General features: G+C 33.3%; 1 protein-coding gene across 2 annotated transcripts in view; it reads right to left on the bottom strand.

Annotated features, from left to right (window-relative positions):
• CALCRL (calcitonin receptor like receptor) overlaps window positions 1–21,812 on the bottom strand; it is a 102,382-nt gene extending 80,570 nt beyond the window's left edge. The window contains exons 1-2 of one of the 2 annotated variants that reach the window (XM_087435465.1): window positions 21,618–21,812; window positions 2,893–2,960 (exon numbers count right to left, since the gene is read on the bottom strand). The gene's annotated coding sequence lies outside the window, so the exon portion shown is untranslated. The remainder of the gene's footprint in view (window positions 1–2,892; window positions 2,961–21,617) is intronic. The other variant, XM_004426715.3, reaches the window with a different exon arrangement.
• Between the last annotated feature and the right edge of the window lie 3,930 nt (window positions 21,813–25,742).

The raw sequence follows: 25,742 nt of genomic DNA on the forward strand, positions 1-25,742 counted from the left end.
TTTACTTCCCACTGTTCTAGTCAAGCTGACTCACTCCTGATTCTCTGAACTATTCATATTGTTTGCTGAGAAAACTTTCATCCTGCCCTGTTGTGAAAGTCATACCTAATCTTCAAGAACCAGGCATCATCCTGCATGTAGAGCCATTTTGAAGAAAATATATAATTATTTTATAGACATAAAATAATTTTTAATAGAGACATTTGTATTAATAGATGCAAAACTAAAATGTACGAAGATGCATAATTATCCCCAAGCTATAAATATAATGCAGTCAAGGTAATGAATAATTCTCAAGTTCAGTTGAATAAATAACAAACAATGACAAGACAAATGGACCCCAGAATTCAAATTAATTTTATATATATAATTTAGTAAATATAACAACTTAGGTTTCAAACAGTAATAGAAAGGATGAACTATTTAATGAAAAGTATTGATACAATTGTCCATCAATTTTGGAAAAAGTTTATATCTGAGATTCACTTTGAGTTGGATTAAGATTTAAATGTGAAAATAGACCTATTAAATTATTAGAAATTTAAAAGTTAATATTTTTACTATCTTAAAGTCGGAAAGAATTTTCAATAAGACTGTTAAACTTTAGTGCTAACTAGAAACAGATCTTTATATTGCCAAAATTCAGTCTCGCCTGAAATATTCTCCTTATTTTTTTCTCTTTCCCACTTCTCACCCATCTGTCAAGTTTCAGAGTCTACTGAATGATTATGTCAATAAAGCAATGCAAAAATATTCAAAGTTAGAGGAAGTGAGCTATTACAAATCATATTATTTGTTACAAAGAACTTCAGATGATATTTTATTTCCAGCTCCTGTCTTTAATTCAGAGTAGTTACAGTCAGATGTTCCAGAATCTCAGAGCTGGAATGGACCTGAGAGGTCTTACAGTATAACCTGCTCATTTTACAGACTTAGAAGGGAGGAGTGCAGGAGAGTGTAGTGATTTGCCTCATATCCCACAGCTGTGGTAGCTGAGCTATAGCACTAGGAGTTCCCTTTCCTAAATCTCAGTTCTGTGCTTCTTTTATTGGGTTAAAATTAAACCATATATGAGTCGAAATAATATTTTAAAATAATATGATAGCAAACTGCAACTGGTTCTCAGTTATATTTTTTAATCTCCCCAGAGATGATTTTTCAACCTCTTTCTTGCTGGAATGTAAATACATATCCACCGTAAACTGCACTTGTTCGACATACAATTTTAAAAATTACAAAAGGGGCAGTTAACTTCTCACAAAAAAAATCTTACCAATACTCTGCAAGTCCTGTAAGCTCAATCTAATGAAGAGAAAGCAGTTTAAATTTGGACCTTTCATTGTCAAGCCACTTCCAATTTATCTCCTCCAAACTATCCAATATATGTTAGGATTTATAAGTTCGAAGAACACTCAGAAAAAATAGTGTCATCCTCTTAGTTTCCACATGAAGATGACTGGTACACACAGATAGTGGAGGTCAAAATCAGTTTTTGCTTAGTAAGTGACTTTTCTTCCATGTTATGCTCTTTCCTATATGTCTTCAGAAAATTGGGGCCTTATAAAAATTGATCTGGCACCACTTCACATAAAACAGTTCAGGAAGAAAAATCCAGCTGTCAGATGTAAGTAGGCATTTTGAGCATTCAAACCTTGCACTAAGGAACAGTGAGTCATATGAAATGTAATGTGCAAAGGAAGCTGACACATAAAAGGATAGAACAACAATGATGGGTTCCCAAAGACATGCTGTGGGACAAAGGATTATTATAGAGGGTCTATTTTTGGGTCCAGTAGAATGACTTTGGCATTTAAAAATCACAGCTGAAGTACAGAAGATGAAATTATGTCACTCAGCTTTGAATTTAAGATAAAATAATTTAGTAGTCTTTATTTTTCATTAATGCTATTATAGTTTATTAAGATGATACATGATTGAATTTTTAAATACTTTGCAGTCTAAAAATAAGTTAGGACAGGAAAGCTACTTTAATTTTGTCAGGAAGAGGGCTGTGAGGTGTAACAACAATTGCATAATTGATATCTTATCTTACATGGTACTGTAATGCCAGATATAAATAAAAGGACACATCCGTCTGCAACAGTCATCTTTTTGGAAGCACCAATGCCCCTGAAGCTTGTAATTAATGCACAGGATTAAAGTTGAAACTTCTTTGCCAGGAGTTCTAAAAATGGTACCTAGAGCAATTTAAAATTTTAAAACAGCTCGCTCCCTATTTTTCTGTTCCCTTATTTATAAACAAGATATCCTCTTATGTTCCAATTATGGGGAAGTTTTACATCCATTTATAGGAACATATCAGTGACTATGTGAATCAGAAAACAAAGAACTCTACAGAAGAAAGGAATTTAGTCAAAATGAGCAACTTAGCCCTATTATTTTATAACATTAAACATAATTTTTCTATATATGTGTGTAAACATATATATATAGTTATAGCTATAGTTATAATAAGATTTGCCACAGACGTTATATATGTATGTGTGTGTGTGTGTGTGTTTGTGTGTTGGTGGCTAATATTACTAAATTACTAATATTACTAAATCTGATAGAACCCATTCTAATTAATTTAGCACTCCTAGTCCTCTGGACTAGGGAACAACAACATGAAGGCTAAATCTATACTCAAAGGTCCTAAGGAAATGACTTTGTAAGTTTGATAGATGTCCATTATTCCATCTTGGTCAGTATTTATTGGACTGCCTTTCAAAGTTTTCCTTTATTCACAAGTAATTTGAAGTTAAACTGTGTATTATTCTGTGAAGTCTTTCTTACTATCATTAACACGTTCATATTATCCTCGACTTCATTGGAAATCCAACACGTTACTTTCATTAGGTCATGGATGTTCTTTTGGGATGTGTGCAATACCTGAAAGTAGGGCCATCCAAAGTTTTGAGAGGTGGCAGCACAAATGGTTGATGTATCATCGTAGGACCCTGGATGACAAGAGAACATTCTTGTGAATTTGGTAATAGTATTAGTGGATAGTGGGATTTTACAGAACTTAAAATTATATACTAGTATGTTTCTTTGTTAAAATCATGTACATATGTATTTTAGATGTTGCATTTTAAAGGGCAGTTGGGAGGAGATGTATCAGGCACATGAAGGTTGCCACCACGCTAACCTGGAAGTAATCAAGAACTTTGTTCTTGGCATCTTATTTCTTAAGAATGAGGATTTTAAGGGGCACAAACATAGAGGATGGTACCTGTTGTTCAAGATCTTAGCACTTGGAAGAGGTAGATGCCCTGAAATGTTCAGCAGAAATGTTGTTCCTGGTAGAAGGGATGACGTGGTCAATGGTTCTGAGGAGGGAATAACGTGGTTGGTTCAAAGTGCAGAAAGAGGGTCAACGTAATAGAAGTTGAGTGAATGAGGGAGAAAAAGTGATGTAGACCTTGTAAAGAGGGAGCAGAGGCTAGATCATGTCAGCAATGAGATTTAACTCTCCTTAAACACATGGTGTTATTAACTAGTGAGATTTGTCCACTGCTAAACAAAGACTTAATGTATATAAACATGGTTTACATGCATCTTTTCAGACTCAAACTAATGTTGAAAGCAAGATATAGCTATAATCTAGCTTACTTTGTTGGCATTTATACAGTACATGGACTTGTAGAACTTCAAAAATGTCAAATTTGCGTTTGCAAATTATTTATCTCCATTAGCTCTTATTGTGGTTTGAAAGGCTTTTATTGAACTTACCCTTATGAGTTATCAATTTGCTGCTACTTCTAAGAATAATCTCTGAATTATCACCAAGGATGTCTATGAAGTCAATAGGGATCTTTATATGAAAGCTCAAAAGCATTAAGAAAGCTAATGTTAAAGGCAATCTTTGCAATCAAATCTTTTGTGAATCAAAAAACATTTTTAATTATTTTGTAAAATTGCTTTTTAAATTTTTATACCATCACATATTTTAATGATTTATTATATATTATTATACATTGTCCAATATATGTTACAATTAGGATCAGGATCTGGTCATATTAAACAGATGTGTATTTTTACATCAACAGAAACTGCATATATTTAGACTCTGGATTTTCTACAGGCTATTTTGGAAAAAATAACTTGTCAGTCTCAGGCTTTACTAGCATACATATGGAATTCAGAAGGTCAAAGTTGAAGTTTATTTTGAATATTTTCCCAACTTGCTAGAAAATACCACTAGAAATAGAAATGACCATGGAGTGTTATTGTTTTTCCTGCATGGTTCTAGAAATTTCATTTTTCATTGCAACTGAAAATGCTATGAAGGAATCTTTCTACCCTTTTGGTGATTTGGAATAAGTAGAAAACAAATATGTCAATGGTTACTTCTGGCTATCAGAATATTTGTTTATGAGTTAATTTTGGTTAGTAAATGTGTTGCACATATTAATAGAATAATGTATATGTCAGCATGGTCTTACTTCCACCTTCCTCTGAAAAATATCAGTATCTGTAGTACCAAAAAACAGGTTAATGTCCAAGAAGAGAGAATACAAAGAAAATATTATAAAGCTTTAATAAAAATGATAGAGATACCTAGAAAAAATTCAAAAGAAAACTAATTTTGTTCAAGTAGCACCACTGGTTGAAGTGATTACACTATGAAATCACAATTAACTAAACCCTAGAAACACAGAAAAGAGATACAGCAAATAAGAATAATAGATAAAACTTCTTGATGTTATGTTGTCATGGTGAAGCACAACAACTAAGCTAAAAGAAAAAACAATGCAAATCTAAGTATACTTATTAAGAGGAAATCAGAACCTTGAAGAAATATATTGGTTAAATTCAGCTGATGGATATAAGGGCAATCAAGTGGTTTCCAAAATGAGGAATTATGTGAAAGACACAAACTCCAGTGCATTCTGTGATGTTTTAATGTATCAGAAATAATTTTACAAAAGTAGAAAAAGAAATGCTATCTCTTTCAAGAGACTTGTAAGCTCCATAAATAATTTAAAATATTCCAAAGAGTATAAAAAGCATATGTCATTATACTTTTGTCCTAACTCACAGAATGTTGTACACTAAGAGTGAATCTTAATGTATTTTGGGTGATCTCGATGTGTCAGTGTAGGTTCATCAATTGTAACAAGTGTACCACTCTGGTGGGGGATGTTGATAGTGGGGGAGGCTGTGCATGAGTGGGGATCGGGGGTATAGGGAAAATCTGTGTACCTTCTACTCAATTTTGCTGTGAACCTAAGACTACTCTAAAAATCATCTATTTAAAAAAAAAAAGCATGGGGCCTGCCCCGTGGCTTAGCGGTTAATTGCGAGGGCTCTGCTGCTGGCAGCCTGGGTTCGGATCCCGGGCGCGCACCGACGCACCGCTTCTCTGGCCATGCTGAGGCCGTGTCCCACATACAGCAACTAGAAGGATGTGCAACTATGACATACAACTATCTACTGGGGCTTTGGGGGAAAAACAAACAAATAAATAAATAAAATTATAAAAAAAAAAGCATGCATGCATCTGAATGGAATTATTCATTTTCTTCCTCTCTATTTTAAAGGAGATGTGTATTTGATGAGGTTTTTAAATAAAGGGAAATGGAAAGTTAGGGATATGATTCTAGGCATTATCAATCTGTGTTCTTATTCATTATGAGAAATGCTATTCATACATTCCAAGTTTTAAAAGCAATAAAACATAATCTTTCTTTTTCCTGGACCACCTAACCAAAAAGAGATGGTTAGTCCTTTTCTTAAATAATACTAAGCAAAAGTGGCTTAACCATAATTCTACAACATCAAGTCACTGCTACCCAATTAGAAGCAAATGTTTTAGAGAAAAATTTTAATTCGTTTTACATACAAATTTGCTGTGAGTCATAATTAAGGCAATGCAAATTAAAACCACAATGAGACATGATGTTACACCCACCAGACTGGCAAGAATTAAAAAGTTTGACAATAATACAAAGCATTGGATGTGGTGCAATGGAAACCTCATACGGTGTTGGTCGGTGGGAGTATAAATTGGTATAGGCACTTTGAATTGCCAGGATCCTGAAATCTCACTCGTAAATATATTCCCTAAAGAAACTCAGACACATGTGTACCAGGAGATATGTAAAAAAAATGTTCATATCTTTGTTGTTTGTAATAGCAAAATGGTGGAAGCAATCCAAATGTCACTCAGCAGGAGAAGGGATAGATGCATTGTGATACATTCATACTATGGAACACTGCAACAGTGAAAAGAAAAAACCAGAGCTCCACATGTTAACACTGATGCATCTCCAAAACATAATGCTGAATGAAAGAAGCAAGTCTCAGAAGACTGTATTCAGAATGATTCCACTTCCATAAAGGTAAAAATAAAAACAACAAAACTAAATAATACATTGCTTAGAAATACATATATACATGGTAAAGCCATAAAGTAAAGCAAGAGAATGACTGGTATAAGTTTATGTTAATGTGGGGACATGTATGTGACTTAATCAGGGAGGAACATGATGGACGAGATGGGTTCTAGGTATACAGGCATTTATTTATATGCATGAGATTTTAAAAATTATAAAAAATGTTTGTAGAACGGTATACAGAGTATGATTCCTTACTTCGAAATCATGTATTTGTTGTGGATCTATGGATCAAAATTTATAAAAATGCAATGTATTTCGAATAGGTCAGGGGGGTTGGGTGGGAAATGGAGCTGCCTCACACAGTACCGATCCAATTTGAAAGTTGACTTCCTTTTGTCCTAATATTGTTGATTACACCCCTTTTAAGATTTTATGGTTATATCGTAGTCATATGCACAATTTAAACACTTTGAATTTTACAAATATGATTTAGGTGTGCGAATTCTATTTGACTGTAGGTTACTTTCCTAGTTACATGGAGGAAATTTTGGAACACCAATGATGAACAACTGGTGAATCACTGTATATGTGTGTACATTTGTGTGTGTATGTGTATTTACCCCTGAGTACAATGAAAGAGAAAAGGGTCTGCAAAGTCGCATTTTTGATTGTTACCAAGTTCCTAAGACTTTTAAGTTAGGGTGTTTCAGACAGGGAAAACATGCCCCCCAAAGCACAAAACTAATAATTCTCAAAGCCAGAATTAGAAGAAGTAAGTCTTGTTGTTTATGTGTAGTTCAGTGTGAATTTATACTTATTACTTCATTATTTAGAAAGAGAATCACTTGATTTAAACATCTGCCTTGTTCACTCTTTTGTTACTGTAAATTTGAACCTAATCGTGTTATTATGTCTTATTCTCACAATGTCCAGAGTTCAGTAAAGAGAAAACTGTTTTCAAGGCACATGGGGCTCATTTAAACATCACCTCCCTCTGTATGTTGAGCCACCCTAGACTGACTATGGAAGGTTTGGAATGAGAAGAGGGATTTGCATTTTACCAAACAGCTTTGCTGCCTTAAATGTGGTATGATTGATTAATGTGGCCCAATTTCTGGGCTATCTTTTGAGAAACTGTCCTAGACAGACAGTCCTTGTCAGTAGGTCAGATTCTATGAACCTCCAGTTAAAGGTAGAGTCATTATTTGGTTGAATGGAGTTCAAGTCTTAGAAGATGATTACCACCCCGGAGGTAGTCTTTGCTTCTCACAACTTCTTCATAAACAGTCTTCACCTCTTATCAGAAGAATTAACCCCTAGGCTTAACACTCAACCCCATTCCCCAAACAAAAGAGCAGATAAAGTTTTCCTATTCAAAATGTTAGGCAAGGCAGCTGGAAGACATTTGCATACCAACTTTTCGTACATGGCCGTGTATCCAAAGTATCTCCAGATCATAATCAATGCAGGTGAGAGCTGGATTTTTATTTCCTAACCTTTCTGGCAAATAAAATACGTCTTATTGAACCAATTTATCTTCTTTTATAGCTTTTCCTTTTCTCTTCTCTCTCTTTTCCTCTTTATTCTGTTCACTCCCCTTTTCTTTTTCTGGGTTCTTTTACTTCCAAATCCCATCCCTCACTCTGGTTTGTATCAGTCTTTTTACTCAGTAAGCAATAATTGCTAAGATAATTACATTGTTACAGTCATATATATTTATTCTCTAGATGAGAATTTTTCTGAATCTTCTCTGTTCTCTGTTCTCCTGATTGGCCCTTAACTCCCTAACTGTTCATTTCATTTCTAATTTCATGAACATCTGAGTGAATCTCCAAACCCCTCACCTTGCCATTTACCAAGATCCTGTCACCAGCCCTGTAACAAAATGCAGTGTCCTGACTTTACTCCAAGGGTGAAAAATTTAGCGTGTGTAAAATTTTTAAATTATCTTTTTAAAAACGTGCAGTTAGGGGCCAGTCTGGTGGCGTAGTGGTTAAGTTCGTGCACTCCACTTTGGCAGCCCAGGGTTCATGGGTTCAGATCCCGGGCAGGGACCTCCACACCACTTGTCAAGCGATGCTGTGGTGGCATCCCACATACAAAATAGAGGAAGATCGGCACCAATGTTAGCTCAGCAACAATCTTCCTCAAGCAAAAAGAGGAAGATTGGCAACAAATGTTAGCTCAGGGCCAATCTTCCTCACCAAAAACAAACCATGCAATTAAAAAATGTGACATATGTAAACATGGAGAGCTCATCCACTCTTTTAGAAACAAACGAAGTGAGGACCTAGTTAGTAAAAGAAATTAGTTAAACTAAGACTAATCAGAGAATTGTTAATAATATTTGTTTGTGGGCAACATCATGAATTACAAAATTGGTTTGAGGTCATATTTCATGCTATAGACTAGCTAGTTATGTCTCTGGTGTTACTATCAATCTCCTGGAATAGACATACTTAACATAGTCAAGGTGATCCAGCATATGTAAGAGCTGAAGAACTAAAACAGATATGAATTTTAATCCAAACACTTAAATCCATTATGCAATGGAGAATCAGTTGTAATAATTAGTGAAACTCTTGTAAGTTGACAGCAAATTCTTTTACACTTCACTTAGTATGAGACAGTTATTCAGACTTTAAAACATCCTTTTTCATCCTACAAGTAGCACTCTATTAGAAAAGGCTCTCAAGAATATGTGGTGCCTCTGCTGAATCTAGGTGAGAGTGAACAAATATTTCGGCATTGTCTTTTTCTGAACAGGACTACTGGGAATACCCACTTGTCATTGTAGGGACTGATACTAGCTTGAGAAAGTGTGATGTGTCTCTGCTCACTGTGACAAATTAGTCATTTTTGCACTCCAATTTAATTGCAAAGTACTTGAATTGAAAATTCTGTCAAGGTTTTTATTACATAAAGTTTATTTTTAAGTGCATTTTCCACCATTTCATCAAGCACGTATAGATTAGAAATTGTCACTCTTTTGTCTTTTAAAAATTATTTTGGTTTCAGTTTTATTTTATTATTATTATTGTCTATTTTAAGCTACTTGGTACAAAGAAAATGAGTTGTAGAATATTGGGTTGTCATGCTATATATAAACATACCAGAAATAAATTGAATGTAGATTAATTCATAAAACAAAATACAGTTTTTGTTAGGGCATTATTATCATTTATGTTTTGTAATAGTAACTTTTTTGTAAGTATACCATTTGATAATGACCACATCAAATGAAGTCAGAAAGTTCTAGAAGACTTAAAGAAGCAGCTATTTTACAATTTACTTTTATGTTTTGAGCAATACTACATTTAGGACAGATAGTTGCTTAATCCAAACTAGTTTGTTGCTTAAGGTTTAAAATCCAGTCAGTGTGTTAATATGTTGTGATAATATGTTGCACGATAGGAAAATTAGCACCCTGACACATTTTACAACCTGTTTTCTCTGAATACTGTAGATGTATTTTGAGAATCAATCTTTTTCTCCAAGGAAAATTATTGTTTCCCTGAATGATATACATATCTACACTCAGAAGAAAAAAAACTCAATTATGATATTTCTAGGTGAATGAACAATTAGTACTCTGAGTCTCAAACACGTGGAGAATTTAAAATAGAAAAGTATTGCATAACTTGTGAGTGTGTCAGTTCAGAAGATATATTTTGTGAAAATCCACCATGATGCTTTCAAACAAATCATCATTTTATTTAATGAAAAACATATATTTCAATTTATAAGATAGTCCTTTGGCTTTAAGTATAGAAAACTTCCAAGACCATACAATTATAAAACACCATTGACAGTTGGCATTCTTTTTAGAATTATCTTTAAATATTTATAAATCAATGTTTTAAAAAGCTTTATAAATTACAGATTAACAAACATGTAACTCATCACTTATTAAACAGATGTATAATTTTTTGGCAATTAAACAGAATTGGTATTCTACCATATATGCTTTCTTAAGAGATTGATTTACTTTCTTTCAATTTCACTGCTAAATTTTTCTTCTGCTTCTATAGACTTAGTGCTATTGTCCAGAAAGGCAATAAGTAATGGAGTAAGACTTTTATTGGGAGGCAACAGTTGGCAAGTCTGCCAGTTTCAACAAGAAATTCTGCCAATTTCAGGCATTCTTTGGCCATTTGGGAAAATGCTTCAACATTTTGTGTTAAAATACTGAGCAACCTTCTCATTTACCCTAGTTTGAAAGGTCACTCCTTAGAATTCAGTGAAACCTGGATACTAAATACATTACAGAAATCATCTTTACTAATTTATTTTCCTTTACAAAGGCAGTGAAGGGATAAATATTAGGTTGACCTAAGAATAATAAAATGGTAATTAGTTTCTGAATATTTTATCTTTGGCGATGTGTAGTGATTCTAACACCTTCAGAATTTCAGCTCCAGCATCTATTGTATAAAGATTGATATAAAGAAACACATTCAGGGGCCGGCCAGGTGGCGCCAGTGGTTAAGTGCACGCGCTCTGCTACTGCGGCCCGCGGTTCGACGGTTCGGATCTGGGCACGCACCCACGCACCAATTGTTAAGCCATGCTGTGGCGGCGTCCCATATAAAGTGGAGGAAGATGGGCATGGATGTTAGCCCAGGACCAGTCTTCCTCAGCAAAAAGAGGAGGATTGGCAGATGTTAGCTCAGGGCTGATCTTCCTCACACACACAAAAAAAGAAACACATTCATTCATTTAATCACTTATTAAGCAATTTTTAAGTACCTACTATATTCAGGCACTTCTCTAAGTGCTCAAGATATATTAGTGAAAAAAAAACAGGCAGAAGTGCTATACCTGTAGAGCTTACATGTTAGTGGTATGGACAGAAAATAAACAATAACATAGAAAGTATGTAAATTATAGTGGATGGTTTATTGCAAGGTGTTTGGTATTATAGGAAAAAGCTAGGACAAACTAAATAGATGAAGATGGGCAAGAGGGTTGTGGTGGCGTAGGTGTAGGTTGATTTTAAATAGTGATTAGGTTAGGCCTGATGGAAAAGTTTATATCTGAGCAAAGACTACAGGGAGGAGAGGGACTTAGGCATATGAATTATCTGGAAGGAGAGTGTTCTATGCTCATTAAAAGAAACCCACAGGTAATTTTTAATCATCTTTTAGATAATGTGCTTAACTGCCTTTAAATTTATGCCAGTTGATATCAGAGGTACTAGCAGGAGGTAAACTTGTCTGGAAGTAAAGGACTGAACAAAAGGAAGAAGAGACACTAAAATCTGGAATCAGGGTCTACAGGCCCACAAATAAGGCAGATTAGCATTTTTTTCATATTCAGGTGCTATCATGATGCACATATGATGAAGAATAGAGAAAAGGAGACAGATAAACTTAGAAAGTTACTCAGTTAACTCACTCAAATAATTATTCCTTCATTAATTTCTATTACAATCTTCTATCAATAAAATAATACAATGCACAATGATCTTTGTTGCTTATTACAAATTTAACTCCAAAGAGTTATTCAAATTGAAATGGATATACTGTGCCAGCTCTCCAGATAGAAAAGCTTATACATTGTCTTTCCAGATTGTTTCCCTTCCGTGATTATAACATTATGCAGTTATGTCTGGAAGAAAAACATAGACCATGATGTGGGACAACCCTTGAAGTCTAAACGATTTTGAGTAATTAGGAGCAGAGTGTTGTCTAAGTGTAAAAATCTAACTTTTTTTTTTAAGTACATGCTATTTCAAGACCTACAGCGTAGTTAGACTTAATGAAACCCTCTGAGGAAACGCTGAGCTGGAGTCTCTTATTTCTAAGTTAGGAACCCATTAACTAGATTTATTTAGCTTATTCAGGCCTCTGCCTTCAGAATCTAAATATAAATTAAAAGTTTTGAACATGTAATCTTTTATGGTATGCATGGTACGAGAATCGAGAGAGTTGAGAACTTGTAACCTTAAATGTGCAGTCTTTTATTGATACTGGAGTTGTGACAGTTGAGAGCTTAGTGAACAAACAGCTTTCAGGGTTAATCCGAAAAATTACACAGTTAGTGGATTTTTGAAGGATGTTTGAGTTACACAAAAACTCAAACTTAAACTCTTTGATAATTTTGGTATATTTATTTTGAAGGAAGTAGGCAGGAATAGGGCTCAGTAAATATGGACATATATTAATTTTATGATCAAAAAGACTGACTAAGTCTTTTGTAATAATTTTTGAACTGATAACATGGAACACAGCACAGGAAATCCTTTTGGAAAATGTATAATTAAGGAAGTTAACTCATGTAAGGAATTCAATTAATTAAAGTACTAAACAATATTTAGGAAAATCATTTTATGGGTTTCACCCGTCAGTTTGCTCTAAACCTTAATGGTTACTCATATCTCATTTGAAGGCCTTCCTGTTAAAATTAATGAAACCAAACATTCTTCAAAGCTTTATTCTTAAGAATATCATTTTCTTTTACCACATTCTTTTCGTCTTAAAAAGGAACAATTTCTGATACACAACTGTGACATCTGTGATGGATTTAGATGCAAGAAAATCTTTCTGTTAAAGTATGAAATGTCAAAGTTAGAAGCAGTTGAAAAGAAGATGTTTCAGAATGTCTTAACCAAGGCACATACAATTGTGAGCTAAGTAGAATCCATTATGTTGTTCTTTATTTCAGGTGTTGTTTTTTTTTTTAGTGTTTCATCTATAATCCAAAGTTTCCCAAATATAATGAATATATACAGGAAATATCTGATTTATCAGGTTTTGTCACTTTAGAAAACATCCTAGTTAAGGCATTCAGTCCTGACCTTGTGACAAGATGAAAAATAGAGTATCGGTCAGCAGCGAAGATCAAGAGTTCATGCTTTAATCAGCACTGTCTTACACTAAACTGAGGTGAAGCTGATGTTGTCCAGAGCAGAGGTCCTGTCTTACTTACCTTTAACCTCTAGCATAGGGCCTGGCACACCGTGAGAGCTTTCTAAACAGAGGATCATGCTGTTTAACCCTAGCACCCCCTAATAGCAAGAATGACATAGTCATATGAGTTAAAACACAGCTGTTCTCTGACAGGATTAAATTCTGGAGTGAACAGAAATTTCTCCATTTAAAATATACTGTAATGAGAACGGATTTTAATTTGCTAAGAAGAGCAATTCTGGAAGGTCCTATGTGGATGATGTAGAGGAAAACATGCTACCTTACTTTTTGAAATGTAGAAATCTTATATCCTTTTATATCTCTTTATCCTCCGCTATTATAATATAATTATTTTAAATATTTTCTCTACGTACATTTAGAACCACCTCAGTCTTCCGCCTTTCCAAAAGAAGCCCTGAATAACTGGAGAATGTATACCATGGTATGGTTGGATGAGATATCAAGATATGGTTGGTTAAGATATCAATCCTTATTAATTTAACTAGTGAATTCACTGCAATTCCAATTATCATTCCAGTAGTAATTTTTGAAGAATTTCCTAAATCTAAAAACCTGTATAAGTTTGGGGGAAAAAAAGCAAATATGGATGAATCCCCCTAACTAGTTGTGATGGTTAATTTTATGGGTTAACTTGGCTAGGCTATGGTCCCCAGTTGCTTGATCAAATACTAGTCTAGCTGTTGCTGTCAAGGTATTTTGTAAATGTGATTGACATCTACCATCCATTGACTTTAAGTTAAGGTGATTACCCTCAATAGTATGTGTGAGCCTCATCCAACCAATTGAAGGCTTTAACAGCAAACACTGAGGTTTCCCAAAGAAGAAAGAATTCTTCAAAATTTTTTTTTCCATGCTACTGATCACCTGAGACCAGAAAGTAGCTACTGGGCATTTGGTTTGAAGGAACTTGAGGGTTAGGCAGGTGTAGGTGAAGGAACATAGTGAAAGGAAAAGAGTGCAGAAAGGAAGATGGGAAATTGACAGCAATTACCCACTAGATTGTTTTTCCCTAAAGCCCTGCAGAATTGCCCTCTGGTTGATGGAAATAATCTTATAGGCCATTTGTTTCTGATGTCCATGTCTGTTTTTTGAGTACTCAGATACTTCTAAAAGTATCTGAGGTGGCTGAAAAATATATACATATAATTTACCTCATTATAAAAAAAAAATTGTGGTTTGAATGAATTAGCATAGGTTCATAAATGAGAGTCCAAGAACTCTTAATGGATCCATCAAAAAGGAAGATCCCATGAAACTCATGCAACTATATGTAAATGTGAATCCCTATGAATGCAGATGAGTTTGCTTTGTTCTGGAGAAAGAGTTTATAGTTTTCATTACATTCTCAATGTGGTCCATAATTAATAAATATTCAAAAAAAAGTTTTTATAATAAATTATCTTAAACCAAAACCTAAATGAGTGTTTACCATTCTATTGTACAGGTACTTTTTCATCATATTTTTGAAATATAATACATAAGAAAATGTAAGTGTCTACCATTAGGCATTAGTAAGAAGTCCCTGTAATAAAGACATTTTTACAAAACCAAAATAACAACCAAAAACTTGCAGCCCTGCAAATTGAGTTTAATCTGATCATTCTTAATGTTCTTTTAATTTTGAGCCTCTCCAGCTGTTATAGTAGTCAAAAGTAAAAATTTCTTGATGAGTATATAAATTTATCTCTAATGTACTAAATTCCACAAAATCCATATATGTAACAAAAATAAATTTACTTTTATTATCTTGTGTTAGAAGAGATTGAATTTAAATTTGGTGGATCATTAGCCTTATTCGACTGTGTGCAACGTCAGTAATAAGAGGTCTAATAATGAATAATACACAACAGTGCAACAAAATAGGATTTAGAATCACAGTAGATGTAAGTTCAAGCCGGAGCTTTGTCAATGGTGGTTGACTTTGGACACACCCTGTATTTAATTGAGCTTCAGGTGTAAAAGAAAGAAAAAGACAATTTCTGTTTAATATACCTTTTAAAATTGTTAGTATGAAGACACTTTTTAAGTGCTCTAGTTCTACAGAAATGGTGATTAATAATATCCATTTTACTAGGTTCTGGCATATGCTATATGGTGGCATAAGTGTGATCAGTCTAAAAGTCGTTACAAACCACACTTGTCCCTGTCCTATGAAGAAGCTGTATTCTGTCTGTGTGTGGATTGTTTACAATGAGCTTTTGTATGGAAACAAGTTATGTCCTCAGTCCTGTCCACAAAAGATTTATGACAAGCACTAACATTTGTTGAACACCTACTAAGTGCCAGGTGCTGTGCTAAACATTTTCCATGCATTGTTTCCTGGATTTCTCACAAAACCTTATAAAGCAGTATTATTGTCACTTGCATATTGTAGATGACAAAGGAGAACTAAGAAGTGGTGAATTTTGAGTTCCTATGAAGCCAAAGTCCATTAAGCTGCACTTCTGTAATATAGCTCATATTTCACCTGTGGTATTTTAGGTTTTTTTTTTTCCTTTTCATTTTTTGCAATTGATGAGAAAGAAATGGGAAACAAAAACATGATTTTTAAAAAAAATTCTTGCTGATCACATAAACTCAGGGACTAACCTGGGAACCTAAGATTATTTACTCTATCATTGTTTCAGTAGAGTGGCACATTCTATACTTTAACCTAAGGTTCTGGGAAGAGCATCCATTGGCTCTAGGGATGACAAGGTACCAGGCACCAATTGGAAAGGGAAGCAGAGTGGCTAAGAGCATGAGGTCTGGAGCCAGCTGGCCAGGCTTCAAGTCCTGGCTTTGCCACTTGATAGCTATGTGACCTTGGGCAAATTCCTAAAGAGCTCTGTGCCTTGGTTTTAGAGTTTCTTATCTGCGAACAAAGATGATGATAACATTTCCTAGAGTTTTGGGGAAGATTAAATGAGTTTATACAGGAGTAATTAATAATGTACATGGCACATGGCAAACCCTCAAAGAAATTAGCTAAATCATCTCAGCAGCAGCAAGCCACTCTAAAAAGAGCTTCTCTCGGATGCGTGCAGTGTGGGAAGATGTTCCCACTGAGAACTTCAGGAGGGAGTGCTGCAGCAGGGAAGGCAGACTCTCCTGTTTGAGGCAAGAAACAAAGTTATTTGTCCCTCAGGGATATTAGGACATATGCATCTAATAATGCATCCTTCATCTAAAAATGTCAAGGACCCAAGGTAAAGTTGACAATAAACATATATATTTACATGGATAAACCGGACAAGTTCCAAGATATTTTAGTTAATTAACTGGGATTTCATGAAATTATGTTGAACACACTTAAAATGTAGCAATGTCCTTACTACACCTGACATGAACGCTGTCTAAAGTGTACTCCATTCCAGGAAATTGATTCAAACAACAATTATACCTAAATTTCTAACACACAAATGACTAAGTTATATTTTTTGCCTTAACTAATAAAGTATATTGGCATGCTTTCAAAAAAGATTTAAAACATTGAAAACAAATTTTTAGAAAAAACATATGTAGATTGATTAATAAAACATTTAAGCGTGTTACTCTAATATTAGGTTTCCATTATCTAAGTAAAAACAAGTCTACTATTTTGCCTCACATTTGAAAACAACTATAGAATTACGCAAAAAAAAATCACAGTTTTGTATTGATTATATTCTTTTCCCATAGTTTTAATTCTCCTTATTTTTTGTTATAATATTATTTATTCTTTTCTAGTACTTACCAAAGTTCCAATTTTTCCTTCAAATTATCCTTGGAAGGAAGGTAAAATTGAGTTTTATGCACAAAATATCTACACAACGATTGGTCCCAGGTTAATTAGTGGATACAGGTTCAAATTAATACTCAATTGTAAAATTTATAGAATCAGTACTTGGATATAAGACAAATTTATCTTAGTTTTAATTGATAAAACCTAGCCTGTGTGCTCATGAATACGCTAATGATCCTTCACGTGACTAAGCTGTAAGGAGAGGGGCCCTCTCGTAAATCAGTTAGTTGCTATTTCACTATATCACTGCTATTTAATACACCAGATGATATGCTCAGGAGTCACTATGGTTTTATGAGAAACACAATTGAGCTCAGGTTAACCTGAACCTGAATAGAGAAATAATGACAGACTTATACAAAAGTTTATGCCATATTAACATTTTTCAATTAAAAAATATGTTCCATGTTAAAGGAAATAAGATTTCTCTGAAAACTGGGCTCCGTCCAACAACCTCAATAAAGTGTAGAGCTGTAGCCTCAATACCATAGGGATGGGTTCGTTATTTATTTATTTATTTAGATTTATGTTGGGTTGATTTGAGATTTTTTTCTTTTAATTGGTAGTAAGGTAGAAAACATATCATACATTTAATTAAAACCATGAAGGAATACAAAGATAAACCTTCTTTTACGTTTTGAAAATAAATGCACTATTTTGACCATTTTTGCAAACAATAACATATTGGTATGTTAGTTTTGCATAATACTGTCTCTTTTAAGTTAACAAACTAATGTAAAGGAGAAAAAGGAAGAAACATGTTCTAGGAAAATATTTTCAACTTACCATCTGATAATAATACTAGTAACCTAATAAACATAGACCTTAACTCAGTTCACAGCCAGAGATTCTATTTTATTTTTTAATAATAATAAGACTTATTGCATCTTTAAGAATTAAATTCACTTCTTTGTTTTTTGTAAAATAACTTAGTAAACTAAAAAACAAATTAATTTGATTTTAAGATTACTCAAATATGGGAAAATGCAGAGATTATTTGATCTAATCTGATTTAATGAACAATATTATAATCCCAATTAGACATGAAAAAATAATAATCTGGATTTATCGAGGACTTTTCTGTTTAAATTGGAATGGCAATTGAATGTATAAAAATATATTATCTATTATTTAAATGGGTTTTGTCGATTTAATTATCACATATCTAATCACATGTTCTTTTTTCCTGAATCACACTAGATCATTATTTATATTCCAAATTTTACGAATAAATGTATTCTACCTATTATTTCTTCAATTTTAGACTAATGAAGACTATATATCTTCAAAATTATAAACCAACTTTTAAGTAGGTGGACTAAAATTAAGGTGTGAAAACTATCCAGGTACTTTGAATTGCATAACAGCTATTGATAAAAGAATTTGGGCAGAAATGGCTGTCTGTGTGAATAAATGGGAAAATGACTGAGATATCTGTTTAGCATACAGACCTGATCTTGTGTTTCTGGTAAATTTTTATTTTCCACCTAATTGCATCAAAACATTTTCTGATATTAAATGAGAGGCTTTCTTGAAATAATGTAATAGTGCAGCATTGTAGAAGTACTTTCGTAGAAAAAGAGAGCTTTCTTGAGAAATTATAAACATTTATAGTTCACACATGGACTTCAGAACCAGACAGAGACAAATGTTTTAAATAGCTGTGCACTGATTTTCCATCTTAAGTATATTCTCTGATAGTCTGATTGAGACAAGAACTAAGGTGCTTCAGACTTGACTCTCTGAGTGTCTTTTATTAACACCATTGGAATGATACAGCTTATGTTTATGGTTTAAAACCTTCTCTGAATCCTAAACAAAGATAAGGAATAAAGCCAATGACTTCAAATAATGTTCTTTGAATATATTTGTTTTCTGAAAAGTTGACACCATAATCATGATATCTCTAAAAACAGAATTATTTTTTCAAGCACCATTCAAAGTCATACATAAGAGTATGAAATATTTTGTTTAGTGAATGTATATTTTGATCCTTTAAAAATTATTTTGTTAATTTTTCTATAAAGGTCTCTCAGATAATTCTTAAAAACTCAGTTACTATCAAATTTTAACCATGGAGATAAAAATTAAAAGCAAAATATTGTTATAATGGTTACAAAAATGATGTAAGTTAGAAATATATAATACTATTAACTAACGTCTGATTAGTTTTTGTGTGTTTATCAAAGAATTTTTCCACATTAACATAATGCATATAAGGTAATCTTTTTTATCTTAATATTGTTTTGAAGGTGTTATTGAAATGAATTTTTTACACATCAAACAATACTATAATATATACTGGTGAATGTGAAGGTTCTCATCAGTATGCTAGGGTGTTCTCTCCTTTGAAACCTCATTATATCCTAGGCGTCATTGGTGAGTCAAGTACATACACCTCGGACATTTATTTAACATAATTTTAAAAATTACAGACCCAATTCTAATTTCTTTTTATTTTTCTGTTATTCCAATTTTTTCAACCTGAATGAATAGTTGTATATATTCTAAAAATTTACATATTTTAACTAATAAAATAGTATTTTGGCATGTGCTAAGATATATTAGGAGAAAAAGACATTGTAGCAATAACCAAAAGCATATTTCTTAAAGATAACTGAATATTACAGGTAAAACATATTTCAGCTTACATTATTCATGAAATTTCTCAATTCTGTGTTTCATTTTACATGTTTAGAACTGGCTTTAGACTCTGTGCATTGATTTTATGATCCTATAGGGTAACAACATCTAGAAAAAAAATTCTAAGCATGCACTGATACTCTGATATTCTCTTATCATTAAAGAATACAAACTTTAGAATATAATATGAATTCTTATTTCAAACTTTCAAATATGATTTTGCCTAATCACCCTCAAAATTCATTGTCTAGTGTTTTTCAACAGTATTTTTTGAAAATAAAGATTATAAACCATACTATTAGTACAGTTATAAAAATTTAATTAAATTATGCAAGAAAATTTTGAGTTTTTGGCTAGCAATTAAATAAAACTTAGAGAAGTTTGGGGAGTTCCTTATTATAACGTATGATATTAATTTGATATTAACTTAATACCATACCTCCTTCTAAAAAATAATCTAAATTAAAAATCATGCTATTTTAATTTTTGTTACTAACCCATGGCATTGGGTTAGGCATTTAATGTGTTCTTTCCCTTTTCTCCTCTAAAAACACTTTTCCCATTTCTACACATGCATCAGGAAACTCAATACATTTAATGATTGAAAGGAGATTGGAAATCAGCTACAACATTTTTAAAGAATCACAAAAATAAGACTTAATTGAAGTTTCCATTATTTGGAGAAATTTGTGGAAAAATTGAGTAGAAAATTATGAAGGAGTTACTCAGAATGAGTTTGTAGTCCACTGCTAATGTGCCAGATTATGGGTGATTAAGCACAGGATTTCTCCGTTGAAGGATATTTTGCAGATGATAATTTCATTTAGGTAAGAAAATACATATAAATTATGTCAATCAATATAATTCGAACTCAAATCTGACATCTAATTTTTCTCGGCAACTAATTTGTGATATCTCTATACCAACAACGTCTTAAAGAGACGCTAGTTTCTTAAATTGCCCAGGACAGTCTGTACTGTTGAAAGAAGCGTTAACAGATGTTTCATCTCAACATTTCAGTAAGTTTTATCCTGGAAATTCTTTTTTTTTTTTAAAATACTCACTTTAATTTCTCTGTTTAATAATCTGATATACTTATTTGGGAAAATTTTGTTGTTTTTCTTTATCCACAGTTATCTCAATATCACACCCTCCTTCCAAAAGTGTGCAGAGGCATACCAGACAAATTGAAGTAACACATTCTATTAGCTGAAGGGTTTTGAAGTTGGAGTTAATATAGAAATCTCAACATTTTCTCAACCCTAGCTGTTTTTTTCCCTTTGTAGCCCACCCCATGATCCAATACAGCAGAAACAGTTCAGGGTTAGCAAGAGAGAGACTTAAACACATCTGGCAACAACGAACAATGAAAATTCCATTAGTTCAATAGTAAGAGATATATGTGTAAATAGAGGCAAAATGCAAATAGAAGACAAATGTAATAAATCCTAAGTGATTACTTTTCTTTTAATTCTCCATTGTGTTCAACTACAGAGCCAGTGAGACTCTGAGACCCCATAAATAGTTATTCTTTCATCCCTTTCACAGAGTACTGATTATATGGAAAGTTTAAAAACCCTTCCTAGGGGAAAAAAATGTTTTCCAGCTGTCAAAATTCAATAGTAGCTAATTTTAAAAGGCATTGCTCCTTGATTTTGTTTTTATTTGTTCAGAAGCATGCTTTTAATCCATTTAGATTTTTATTACTTGCTAAATTTATTTTCTAGAATATCACTAGTACATAATATTATCTTGTAGTAACAGATTTTGTATACATCTTGGGGTAATACACTCTAGTTTCTTTAACATGTGAAATAAATGAAAATACGTTTCAACATCATTTCAATGTCGTCAATTAAATTCTATAGTAGAAACGTCAAACTACATGAGAATACTACTCAGAATAAATATATTTATTTTGAGTAATGTACTTACCCAGCACAGCTCCTAAGGAAATTCTTGGTGCAATATTCTTAGGATGGAATCTGATTTTCTGAGATTCCGCAGGAGAGATTTACCCCCAGGCAAGGTGGGGAAGAGTGAGAGCCTTGCGAGGTATCCTGCAGGCAGGGTGAGGTCCAGTTAGCAGAGCTTGATGATCCTAAAGCAGGAGTGACACTCTGCTGGAGAGAGAGGGTTGTTCTGAGTAGATTGGAAGTGTTGTCACATTGTATGTGCTCAGCAGCAGAAGGGAAACATCAGAGCTTCCTGTTACATCACTCTGACCCCGCCTGCAGTTAGTGTTAGGTTACTTTCTTTCTCAAATAGCATACCCCAGGAAAGCAGCACTCCTTTCTTATTCCGAGACAAGAGCAAGAAGCAGCCTGAACAGACAGAGATCATAAGCTGTATGAATACATTGTTAGCAGCAAAAGCTGGCTGGATTTCACCTTGACTGAGTTCTGTTAGAACTTGCCAAACAGAGCTGCCTGTGATTTGAAGGAAATCTGAATATAATATTCTGCTCAGAGAGTTAAAGGAGTTAAGGGAGTGTGTGTGTGTGTGTGCATGTGTGTGTATTGAATTATACTTTACAAAGCATCGAGGAAATTTTTTATCTAACGTGTCTATCTTCATAAATGCATACAGAAAACTAATAACTGCATCCATCATTATTAATTCTATGATCCAACTCTTATTTTTGGGGGGCTCTGATAATCAGAGCTGTTCCTTGATCTGTTTTCCACAGTTAAATGACGAAACTTTATCCTGTAGGTTTTTAAACTTTTTTTACTCTGTTCATTACATAAGTATGTGTATATGTGTCATAAACAAAACCTTTGTGTGTGTGTGTGTTGTGTGTATACATATACATATATGTAGAATTATTTTTCATTATCTATAAGTATACATAGAGAAAATAACCTTTTGCGAATATATTCATAAATTTAAAATAATTGCACATATTTTTAAATATTTGACTTAATTATGCTATCACCTATGAAATAAGAAAGTGATTTATACTACAACATTTATATCTCAAAGTAGCCTTAACAAAAATGCAGGTAATTTATACACATAATATTATGAAACAATGTAAAATACGTAACATACTTTAATATTTTAGAAAAAGTTTTGTCTCAAAACACAATTTTATTCTAAATGTGTTTAATGAATCATTGGAGATTATCTGGGAAGAAAGTTTTAAATTTGAAATGCGCTTGTCTTTTGATAGGAACGTAAATGTGTGAGATACAGCAATAATTATAATTGCTGAAACCTAAATAGCACTGAAAGTCACTTAATTTATCTGGGTATCAATTTTCTCATCTGTAAACCAGAAGAGATGGATCAAATAACATCTAAAATCTCTCCTATCTCTAAGACTTTAAATCAAGAAATTATGTAACATTTAGAAATAGATAAGATATTGTGATGATTATTCAATTCTTAGTGAATCTGAGATCAGAGGCGCTGAGAAACTGGTAGTTATTGCAATTCAGGAACAAAAGGAGATCCTCAGTCTTTGTAGACTAACAGAGGAGGACAAGGCAACATAAATTAAAGGGATATCATGTTTCTGAAGCAGTATGCTCCTGTTGACATTTTTATTACCTGGATCCATGGAAGAAACTTATTGCACAATCTTTGATATTAAGATCAATAGGATCAAGGTCAATAAAAATACATACATTTAAAAAATAAGGTACTTACCAATCTCTATCAGTTGTCGTTAAAAGACTTGTAAGAAACTGCGTTATACCTATTTGGTTATCAGGAGATAGAAAATAACCAGAGGAGTTAAATTGCCAGGTTATAGAATATTGTATTTCCAGTTGTGGCTTGGTTTTGTTTTGCTTTGGGAGGCGGCTGAGATGTACTTCATTTTGAGCTATTTCCTTCAGCCCGTGAGAAGAAAAGTCGATGTTGCAGAGTATGGCTGGCTCCACAAACAGTGGTTCTTTAATCAGATATTCCCAGGTGAAAGCTGTATGCTGTATTGAATTCTGCTGTGGAGGAAGCACACTGCCCAGGGAACCACTAAGAAAGAAGTAGAAAGCACTGGGATTGGACCAAGAGACGTGAAATTCAAGTCCTGGTTCTGCTACTTTCTAGTGTGACCTCTGGCAAAACTTTTTATGTCTTGGTGTGTTCATTTTAAAATTTAGAGCAGAATCAAATACTAGATTTTAATATCTGCACGATCACTATGTCTTCTCATCGCCTATGTTTGGTGTAATATCTAACTCCTAGAAAGAGATCACTCTACAGCATTGAATTTGTTATGAAAAACTAAAACTTTTCCCAATAAGTTTGCAAAAGCATTAATGTTTTTTTCCCAAAGATTCATTGATTTCATTTACAGTAGTAAAGTCTAGTGAATGAAAACATCTATGCTTTGAACTTATGTCATAAGACTCTTAAATCAGTGCTCTTTCTCCTCTACTATACGTCAAGTGCTATACTAAATGGGAAGGCTACTAGAGGTTATAGTATTTATATTTAAATTATTGGTCAGGCACATGGTTATAGTCCGTGAAGACTCTTGGATAATTTTTATCAGTATCATCTATAAGCCTTATTTAGAAATAACAAGCAAACCACATCCCACTAATCAGATCCTTAAGAGTTGCCATTTCATAAACTCCAGGTGAAATAAATGGCTTGAAGACTTCCAGGAAGCCACTTTGGGTACAGAAGGACAAGTGAAAAGATGGATAATGCAAACTTCTCAAGTACACACTGAAGCATGACGACAAGTATTTGGAAAAATGCAGCAGAACAAAATGAAAATATTTCAGTAATCATTGAAGTGATTCTTAGCCAGTGTGGCATTAATCAATACATTAATTCAGCATTACGTATTTCATATATATATATATATATATATAAATCTTTTCCCAGAACAGATTAACGACACTGGTTAATCGTTTAATAAGTAGGGATCGAGCCTATATTCTGAGATGGATACTGTGCTAGTTGTATTGGAGAGTTATGGAAAAATAGGATGTGTCCTGCTATCTAGTTGTTTACAGCACAGATTGACTAGCACATGAGGAATCAAGTGCCAAATTCTCTGCAATTAGCAACTAATCCTGCCAACACAGAATCTAGATGTAACCACGCAGAACACTGTCGATAAGATTTACTACAGAACTGAGGAATGATGTATAAATGAAGAATGACAGATATAATGATAATAGTCATACTTGTCTATTTCAGAATCCTACACACAGGATTGTGCCTACATTTGTTGTCCCATGTAAGGCTCACAAGCACTGTAGTCCCCTAGTAACGAGTACCGATTACCATGTGAAATGCACTTTGACTCACACTCAGGAGGAGACTAACTCAAAATCTCTGGATTACTGTTTATATTATTCGACTAAGTTAATCAAATTAGACCAAAAATGTGGTTTGACCAGTTTAGTTCTCTACAGGCTGGACTGACCACTTATTTTGAATTCATGTGGCTACTGCCTTGGAGCACAGTTCTGCCACAAAAACAAACAAAACACTTTTACATGAAACATTATGGGCAGATGGTCCCTGGTGAGAGTGCAAGGAAGAACTTTAAAAATGATTTCTCCAAAGTTTTTCGGGTGTTGTGTTGTGAGTTAATAATTCTTCTGTGTCTCAATTGTCTGAAAGTCATCACTTACACTAGGAGATAATTTATGCAGTCAACAAGATTATGTATATCATGCTTTATTAAAAATGCACCAATAATTTGAGGAGAAACACATAATTTTTGTAATCTTGACATCAAAAAATTCTAGTAATGAAATAAGTTGACCCGAACTTTTATTATTTTACCTAGCAATTGCTTAGCATATTCAAATTATTTCATTTCTAAATGAATTGCATTTAGTAAAAGGACCAGGATCCAATGGCTGGACCACTGTGAGTGAGTATGCTATTTTCTATTATTAAAATCAAAGGGCTGATTTTTCACTCTGTGCGCACAATTTATCATCTTGAGGGAAATCATAATGTTTGTCATAATGTAAAATAATTTTAAAATATTTGCAATGCATATGAATTTGAAAAGAGCAGAAAACTTTAAATTTGAAATGAGTAACATTACATCAGGTCCATATATAGATAAACAGAACTATT

Source organism: Ceratotherium simum, chromosome 9 (genome assembly GCF_057802395.1).
Source record: "Ceratotherium simum simum isolate JZ-2026a chromosome 9, ASM5780239v1, whole genome shotgun sequence".
Classification (NCBI taxonomy): domain Eukaryota; kingdom Metazoa; phylum Chordata; class Mammalia; order Perissodactyla; family Rhinocerotidae; genus Ceratotherium; species Ceratotherium simum.